The sequence below is a fragment of the Triticum urartu genome, chromosome 5, assembly GCF_003073215.2.
Source record: "Triticum urartu cultivar G1812 chromosome 5, Tu2.1, whole genome shotgun sequence".
Lineage (NCBI taxonomy): Eukaryota > Viridiplantae > Streptophyta > Magnoliopsida > Poales > Poaceae > Triticum > Triticum urartu.
The window spans coordinates 342,864,206-342,872,991 of record NC_053026.1 but is presented as its reverse complement, the minus strand read 5'-3'; the positions used below and the strand labels follow the sequence as shown (position 1 = coordinate 342,872,991).

The 8,786-nt window shown below is 45.0% G+C and overlaps 1 long non-coding RNA gene across 1 annotated transcript; it reads right to left on the bottom strand.

The window, feature by feature from the left end:
• Positions 1-6,233: 6,233 nt before the first annotated feature.
• Positions 6,234-8,412, bottom strand: LOC125508924. Its single transcript, XR_007283872.1, has 2 exons — positions 6,974-8,412; positions 6,234-6,547 (listed from the first exon to the last, which is right to left on the bottom strand). It is a non-coding gene; the product is annotated as an uncharacterized LOC125508924 (long non-coding RNA).
• Between the last annotated feature and the right edge of the window lie 374 nt (positions 8,413-8,786).

Here is an 8,786-nt window from a genome sequence, read left to right as displayed (position 1 = left end):
GTGGGTGGTTGCTTCTTCGTGGACCCTTCGTGGGTGGAGCCCTTCGTGGACTCGCGCAACCGTTGCCCTTGGATGGAGCCCTGTGTGGACTCGCGCAACCGTTACCCTTCGTGGGTTGAAGTCTCCATCAACGTGGATGTAGGATAGCACCACCTATCCGAACCATGGGAAAAACATCTGTGTCTCCAATAGCGTTTGAATTCTCCAAACCCTTCCCTTTATATTCTTGCAAGTTGCATGCTTTACTTTCCGCTGCCCAGATACTCTTTGCATGCTTGCTTGAATTGTGTGATGATTGCTTGACTTGTTCCAAAATAGCTAAAATCTACCAAGAACTAAAATTGGGAAAAGGTCAAGTTTTTATTTGGTCAAGTAGTCTAATCACCCCCCCTCTAGACATACTTTCGATCCTACAGTATGTTAGCTCATGCCTCCCCCTCATGTAAAATAACAAGAATGATTACTGGTACTTGTTATCGATTACCTAGGGACAAATGACTTTCTTGTTGACAAAATCTATCCACTTTTATTACCTTGTAATTTATTCGTAGTTTTATTCTTGCAAAATAGTTTCATACTTGTTTTATGTAAAGCAAACGTCAAGTTTGCGTAGAGTTGTATCGGTGATCGATAGAACTTGAGGGAATATTTGTTCTACCTTTAGCTCCTCGTTGGGTTAGACACTCTTATTTATCGAAGAAGGCTACAAACGATCCCTATACTTGTGGGTTATCAAAGTCGCACGCGTCCCGTCGAGCCTATGCGGCAGACTACTCGCACGCGTCCCGTCGATCCTACACGGCGGACTTCTCGCGCTCGTCCTGTCTAATCAAATAGCTTTACGCACGCCATCGAGTATGGTTAAATTATGGCACAAAATACAAAGATGAAATGAACGAGGACCGAGGTAGTACTATCCCATAAGAAAAGAGGGATGTGTGGCTACAGCTAAATGGTTACGGGAACACACACGATTCATATAATAGAACCGTTTGCAATATTAATGTGTCAGCTATTTGTTTCAGAAGGACTTCGTTGGCTATTAATGTGTGCGCCTTGTCTCGAACTGGACGATGTTTTTACCATGACATATATGTGCATGCCATGTCATGAAACCATGACAAGTTTCATGTTTTTGGGGTGAGTTTTTGGTTTACTGGGATTTAAAAACCGAGATTCTCAATGTTTCAGGAGGACGAGACGTTTGTAATTCATTCCCATTCCTTCAATGAGACCTAAACATGCAGCCAATGACACATGTACTATTTTCCACCCATTTTGCTTCACTAGAGCATGTTCTTGTAGTTCAAATTTGAATTATGGACAACATTAAGTGCATAGAAAACTAAATTAATATATAAAATGTCCAAACAAACCCTGGGCAGTTTCAAATTTCAGCACGACACTCCTATTATTCTATGTTGCCTGTAGAAAACTAAATCCAAGGCGAGAAGAGGCAGCGATTATCGTTTCGCCCACAAGAGGGGCATGTTTCCCTACCGGAACCATGAGGGTTGTGAGAAGCTTCGGTTTGTAATAGGCTTGTAATATAGCTTGGCCCAAGTTGGACAACTTTTTTACCACGACATATTGTGCCATGTCGTGAGACCATGCTAAGTTTCATGATTTTCTTGTGAGTTTTGGATTTATGGAGATATAAAAACCGAGATTCACAATGTTTGAGGCTGAGCCATGATGCCGAGACAGTTGAATTCACTCCCATTCCTTCCATAAGACCTAAACATGCACCCCAAGGACACATGTACGATTTTTCTAGCCATTTTTGGTGGACTGGAGCATGTATTTGTAGTTTAGATTTGAATTGTGGAGATTAAATGGCTAGAAAACTCAATTAATGTATAAAAAAAGGTCAAACGAACCCTGAATAATTTCAAAGTTTAGCGTGAATCTCCCATTGTTCGATGTTGCATGTAGAAGAAAATACAAGGCTAGAAGAGGGAGCGATTATCATTTCGCCCACAAGGGGACACGTTTCCCTATCAAAACCACGAGGGTTCTTGCGAGAGGCTCCGATTTGTAAGAGGTTTGTAATAAAGCTTGGCCCAAATAGGACAATGTTTTTACCACGACATATATGTGCCATGACGTGACACCACGCCAACTTTCATGATTTTCTGGTGAGTTTTGGATTTACATGGATTTAAAAATCGAGATTCCAATTGTTTGAAGACGAGCCAAGATGCCGGTATGGTTGTAATTCATTCCCATTCCTTGCATGGGACCTAAACATGCGTCCAAGGACACATGTATGATTTTTCTAGCCATTCTGGTGAACTAGAGCATGTATTTGTAGTTCAAATTTGAATTATGGACATTAAATGCCTAGGAAACTCAATTAATGTATAAAAAGGCCAAACGAACCCTGAATAATTATAAATTTTAGCACGGATATCCTGTTGTTCCATGTTGCCTCTAGAAAAAATACAAGGCGAAAAGAGGCAGTGATTATCATTTCGCCCACAAGGGGGACACGTTTCCCTATCGGAACCACGAGGCTTCTTGAGAGAAGCTCCGGTTTGTAAGAGGCTTGTAATAAAACTTGCCTCCAAATGGACAAAAAAATCCACGACATATATGTGCCATGTCGTGACACCTTGCCAAGTTTCATGATTTCCGGGTGAGTTTTGGATTTACAAGGATTTAAAAACCGAAATTCTCAATGTCCGAGGCCGAGCCAGACGCCGAGACGGTTGTAATTCATTCTCATTCTATGCATGGGAACTAAACATGCATCCAAGGACACATGTATGATTTTTGTAGACATTTTGGTGCACTAATTTGAATTATGCACATTAAATTAATGCTTACAAATCTTAATTATAATTTATAAAAAAGGCCAAATGAACCCTAAATATTTAAAGCAGTTCTGGTCAATCGTCTGTCACTCATGGGTAAGCACTGTGCGCATGTGTTGTGCTAGCTCATGCTTCCTTCTCTACTAAGTTTTCCATATTAATGTTGTTATATATCCAAACACACTACCGTTTCCCGCCACTCCTCCCATTGGTTTCCCGCTTCTTCTCCCATCGGTTTCCCGCTGCCAGTGTTAGTGCTCATGGAAGGCTAGGCTGCGACACACCGGCCATGTAAATATTGCACACAGTTTCTAAAAGCACAAACATGTGTGATAGCAGGGAGTAAGTCCCATAGGTTGACCGGCGTGAAACGCCTTAAAGGCAAGTAGGCAATTCTCATCAGCAAGGGGCAGCTTCCCATCCGCTAACCTAGTCGAATAGAACGCAAAAGTTAAGCGTGCTGGGGCTGGAGTAGTCTAAGGGTAGGTGAAGTTGCATATCTCAAGCTTCATTTAAACGCCATGATACAGTCATTATAGACATTTATCATCTAGATGTATCTATAGTGATCTGTCATGACGATTATATAAACCTTGGGATCCTTGTTTTGCTAATTTGTGGAATATGTTTTTTATTAGTTATTTTTTGTTCTGAAAAATCGAAGAATGATCGACATCTGTAGGCCTGCACTAATTATCCCTTTGACCCAACGCACAACAAGGGGTTCCTCTTTGCTCTGTGTGATATGTTAGAGCAGATCAAATTTCAACACATGCGTTGGATGACACCCCTACCCCCCACCTGCCCCGAAGTTGCGGAACCGACATCATACGTCTTTAAGATGGCTAGGGGGTATGATGTTCATTTTTTGATGTTACTGATGTAGTTGGTGCCCCATCGAAGTTGTGCATTCAAGATTTGAACAAATCACACACCAGACCCATACATTTTTTTCGGGCCGCATGCAGGGTATAGGGGGCCGGGTGTTCTGATCGAACATGTCTCCCTTGTGCGGTTTATAGACGTCGCACATATCTGTGGGCTCCCCGAGGTCAATATCATCCTTGACCGATAATGAGAGGGGCCCACAGAATCTATCCCTTTGACCCAACATACGAGAAGGGTTTGACCATGATGGTTTCCTGTTGCTATGTGTGCCATGTTAGACCAAATAAAGTTTGAGTGCATGCGTTAGACCTGGCTTGGGGTCGGGTACGGTGTTCGGTTTGTAATGTAGTTGGTGCCCCATTGAAGTTCTGCATTGGTGATTTGAACACATCACACACCACCCATACATATTTTCGAGCCGCATGCAGTGTATAGGGGGTGTTTTGATTGGCCACGTCTCCCTTCTGCGGTTATTTGTGACGACACGCATATCTGTGGGCTCCCCGAGTGTATATATATCATCCCATTGACTGATAACGAGGGGTATGTGTTGGCCATTAGTGGATTCCTCCTAGTATTTGTTAGGGCCGGTCACTGTCACATGTTGTTCAAGCAAAGTTCGAGTTCATGCGTTGCCAGGATTCCCTCCCACACGCTCGGATTGGTGGGTTCGACCGACACCGCACGATGTGTATCTCGTCCTTAATTACCTTGCTTTCATGGTTTTTGTCTGTATCGAGAGGCAGGCGCCACACTAAATTGTACATTATTCGATATTGAGAACACACATCACCCCTTCCAAGATACATCATTTTGGGCCGCATGCAGGCGGTGCTGGTTTTGTGGTCCCTCTCGTGTGATTTTTGATGATGGTTCAATCTATTAGCCCAAGCGGTATATATATACAGCCTGTCTATTCTGCTAATATTAGCACAATAACTATTCTGATAACACTTCTGCACTACACGCTCAACGCGAGGGCACTGCACTTTCAGTAGCAGGGGTACTGCAATATAAAGACTAGTGAACTTCGTGTCGGAAAAAACTGCACGCGGTGTTTTTTCGGTACTTTTTGGCTCTGCTTTTTAACCGTTTATCGGAACGAGGCGTGTAATATACCGTTGAGAAGCTATGGATTAGGCGCAACTTCTCCATGTTGAACACTTTTCGACATTCCTCATGGTTTAAGGGTAGTTTTGAAAACGGTGTGGCGCACGACGAGTGGCAGCGAGCGCTTTTTCACAATTTTTTTCTAAACCGCTCGTCGGAATGAAGCAAATGATACACTGTTGGAAAGATATCGTCCAGCCGCATCCTTTTTATATCTATCATTTTCTCTAATTCATTAGGGTTTAAGAGCAATTTTAAATTTAGTAAATCGCGGAATTCTAGTTTTTGGAATTTTTTGCAATATTCATAATGTTTTCGCTCCAGTTTTTGGACCATTTATCTAAACGAGGCGTGGGATACGCCGTTGGAAAGCTACGGATGAGGCGCAACTTTCATATGTTGAAATTACTGTGAAATTCCTTATGGTTTTTAGTTAATTTTGAAAATCGTGCAGCTGACGACGAGAGGCAGCGGCCGTTTTTCGTCATATTTTTACAAACGGCTGGTCGAAATGATTCCAACGTTACGCCGCTGGAAAGATATCGCCGAGACGCAATTTTTTCATGTAGAACACTCTCTCTAATTCCTTACGGTTTAAGAACAGTTATAAAATAAGAAAATGTGAACACTCTGTTTTTCGCGACACCAAAAGCGACGAGTGAACCACATCAGACACATGAACGCACTGCTTCAGACTGAAAACCGCATTGCATCGGACGGGCAAGCGAGCTGCATGGTTCTTGTACTCCTTTTATATTTTATTTTTATGAATGAGTTCTTTTTTATAAATGAGAGTGGGCCGCAGAGATGAGGCCAAGTGAACCACATCAAGAGGAAAAGTGAAACGCAACACGTTTTTGTAATTTTTTGTACATTTTTTATAAATGCATCCGAGCTGCATGGTGAGAGCTAGTGAGCTTCATCCTTTTTGGTCTTTATTATATTTCTTTTTTATTTATCCTATTTTTTGTTTTCACTAATTTCATTTGATTAACCTATTTGGACGAGGGAGAGTGTAAACTGCATGTTGTTTATTCGAAAAGAGCCAAAGCGCACTTCATTAATTGGGAAACATATTTTCTTTTTATGAGAAGTGGACCGTAGAGTCCCTCGAAGTGCACTGCATTATAGTTTTCCGTTCTTTTTTCGAGCTGTTTTGCCAAAGTGGGCAACTTTTGCAATTAACACAGATGTCCTTCAATATGTAAACAAAAAAGTGAACGACAAAAATCGGAGCGTTGCTGCAGTCGGTGCTGACAGTACGGAAGTGTACTGCTTGGGGAGTTGGCGATGGCCCGTTGAGTCTGATGGTAAAAATAGGTCCAGTGGCAGTGTGAGCCGGGCCATCCCGGAGGCGGAGTTCACTTTTTCTCTTTTTTGTTGTTGTTTCCCCATCTCCTCCAAAAGCAAACTGAACCGTAAGAACAACGGATAGCAAATTGCAGTGCACCGAAGATTTCCATCCAAAAAACAAAAAAGTGAGTCTAAAGTACTCATGATAGTAGCGAACCACAGCAAAAAACACTGAACTCCACGCTGATGTTTTTGCTCCCAAACCATGTATGCATACTCGGTATCCGTCCATGCCCATACTGCGCACACACAGCCAGACTCTGAATTTCATTGGCGCACTTCACAAACTGCACGGGAGCTTGCGTGTGGTAGAGCAGTGGGTGTCCTCTTTTCCCGATTTGACGCTGAGCAGTGGGTGTCCTCGTCTTCCCGATTTGACCCTGAGGATGAAGAACAAAGTGGCATGACTTCATGGGACAACAGTAGTTGCTTCAAAAGCCTGCAGCGGTGAGGAATTGGTCCAGAGAGAAAAAACTAAGGCCTCTTTTAGTTCATAGGATAGGATTATTATAGAAATAGGAATCTTGTAGAAAATGAGATAACATGTATCTCAAATCCTATGAATAGGAATAGGAAACAAGATGTCATTTGGTTGACACCAAAGGAATTTTTTCATTGAGTCTAGGCTTTTTTTTATTTTCCTATGAAATATGAAGGATAAAAATCAATCCTGTGTAGGAATAGAAATCCATTCAACCAAAGGGCTCTAAAGGAAAAAATCCTATAAAAATCCTATCCTCTAAAATTCAATGAAATTCCTCTAAACCAAAGAAGGCCTAACACTTGGTCACGGGATGGAGGCAAACCTGCAGTCAGGAGCAGATAGCGGTGGAGGAATCGGAGGCCACAAGCAACGGATCAAACGACCTCCTTTGCACACCGCCACCTGCTGCTATGCTCCCGTAGCTACTGCCGGCACTGCACCTCGCTGGACTGGAAACCGAACTGCAGCTCCTCGATACGCATGGGTGCAGTGCACAACACATACCGCCATAGATAATACAGTTGAACTCCCCAGGTGCCTGTGAGCTGCAAGCAAACCACTAAAGAGCTGCATGCAAAAACAATAAAGCAAAACAAAAAAACATTTGTACGACCAATTGCAAAGTTCACTGAATTGCAGAAAAATTGACCAAAAATCACAAAATTTGCACAACTAGGAGAACTACACCCGTGAGAAAATGTAATAGCAAGAAGAAGAAAAGGGAGCTGCCCCCGTGAGAGAAATGAACTACACATAAATTTCATAGCCAAACGAACTGCACGAACATGGGTTGGTGGAAGTGCACTGGCCGTGGGCTATGGTCGACGGCAGCACTGTGGTTACTGAACTGCACGCGCCAGTTGATTGAGCTGCACGCCAAATGCAGTCAGCACAGGGAGCCTCGCCGCGGCCTCTAATGGGGACGGGAGGATGTAGGTAGAGGCAAAGTCATGCCACGAGATGGTGCTGGGAGGAGGTCGCCCATGAATGGTCGCTTGACAGCAGGAGGGAGGATGGGGCTGCAGGATCCAGTTCCGATGGGTGATGGCGGCGGTTCCGGCCACAATCTCGCGGATCCAGCGGGGGGTGGTGATGCCCGGTGCTCCCATCCAGGAGAGGAAATAGGGGGGAAGGGGTCGTGGGCCGCCGAGTCCGACTACAGAGGAGGTCGCAGGACCGGCAGATCCGCCCACGATGGTTGGCAGAGGTAGCCGCGGGAGCCACTCCTTCCCGTCTCTGACACGGAGGACCTCGCCGGCCATCCCATTCGGCCACCACGTGCAGGAGGGCGCGGATCCGTGGGTGGAGGGGCCGCGTTGCTTCCGTGCTCTTATTGCTGGAACTCGGTGGCTGCAACCCGGAGCGGCGGCGCGCAAAGGAAGGTAGGGGCCGTTGGGGAGCTGCGCATCGGGATTCACCGAGAGGTGCTCTGTGGGGGAGAGGCAAGTTGGATCTGTCAATGGAGGGAGTTGGACGGGCGCTGGGGCGGCACCGGTAGTGAAAGGTGGAGAGTAGGTGGGAGGAGGAAGAAGGTGGGAGGGAGGGGTCGGGCAGGTCCAGGGCGCCAGCATGGCGCCAGAGGAAGGAGTGGTAGGGCGGGGACTAAGTGGCGGTGCCGAAGGAAGGAGGTGGTGCGGCGGGGCCCGAGCGGCAGCAGCGGAGAAGGTGGAGGAGGGCACGGGAGTGGAGGAGGTGGGTGTTCCGTGCGGCAGTGGGGGGATTGGGATTTGGTTAGTGGAGAGAGAGAGGGGCGATTGGTTTTTCGCGTGCTTGCGGTTCGGTTCGGTCTGCACACGCGATTAGATAGGGGCGTGAGACAGTTTGTTTTTGTTAGCAGAATAAGCATTTTTTTAGCAGAATAAGGTCTTAAGGGGTGTTATTAAAATAGACCTGTCTTATATATATTATATTCATTTTTTATCGACAATAATAGTTGTCATTTGACCAAGCAATAGATTCACTGTTCCTTCTTATGGTAGGTCATGGCGACATGCATGTATGACCAAAGTATCAGTATATGCATCCGCCTCGCTGGCACGAAGTGGGAGGTGGGTCAAGCACCCTAGCTAGGTAGCTACGACATTATGTCATTATAGATATATCCAAGGGTTCTTTCGGGTTTGCGAGGCAGGTGC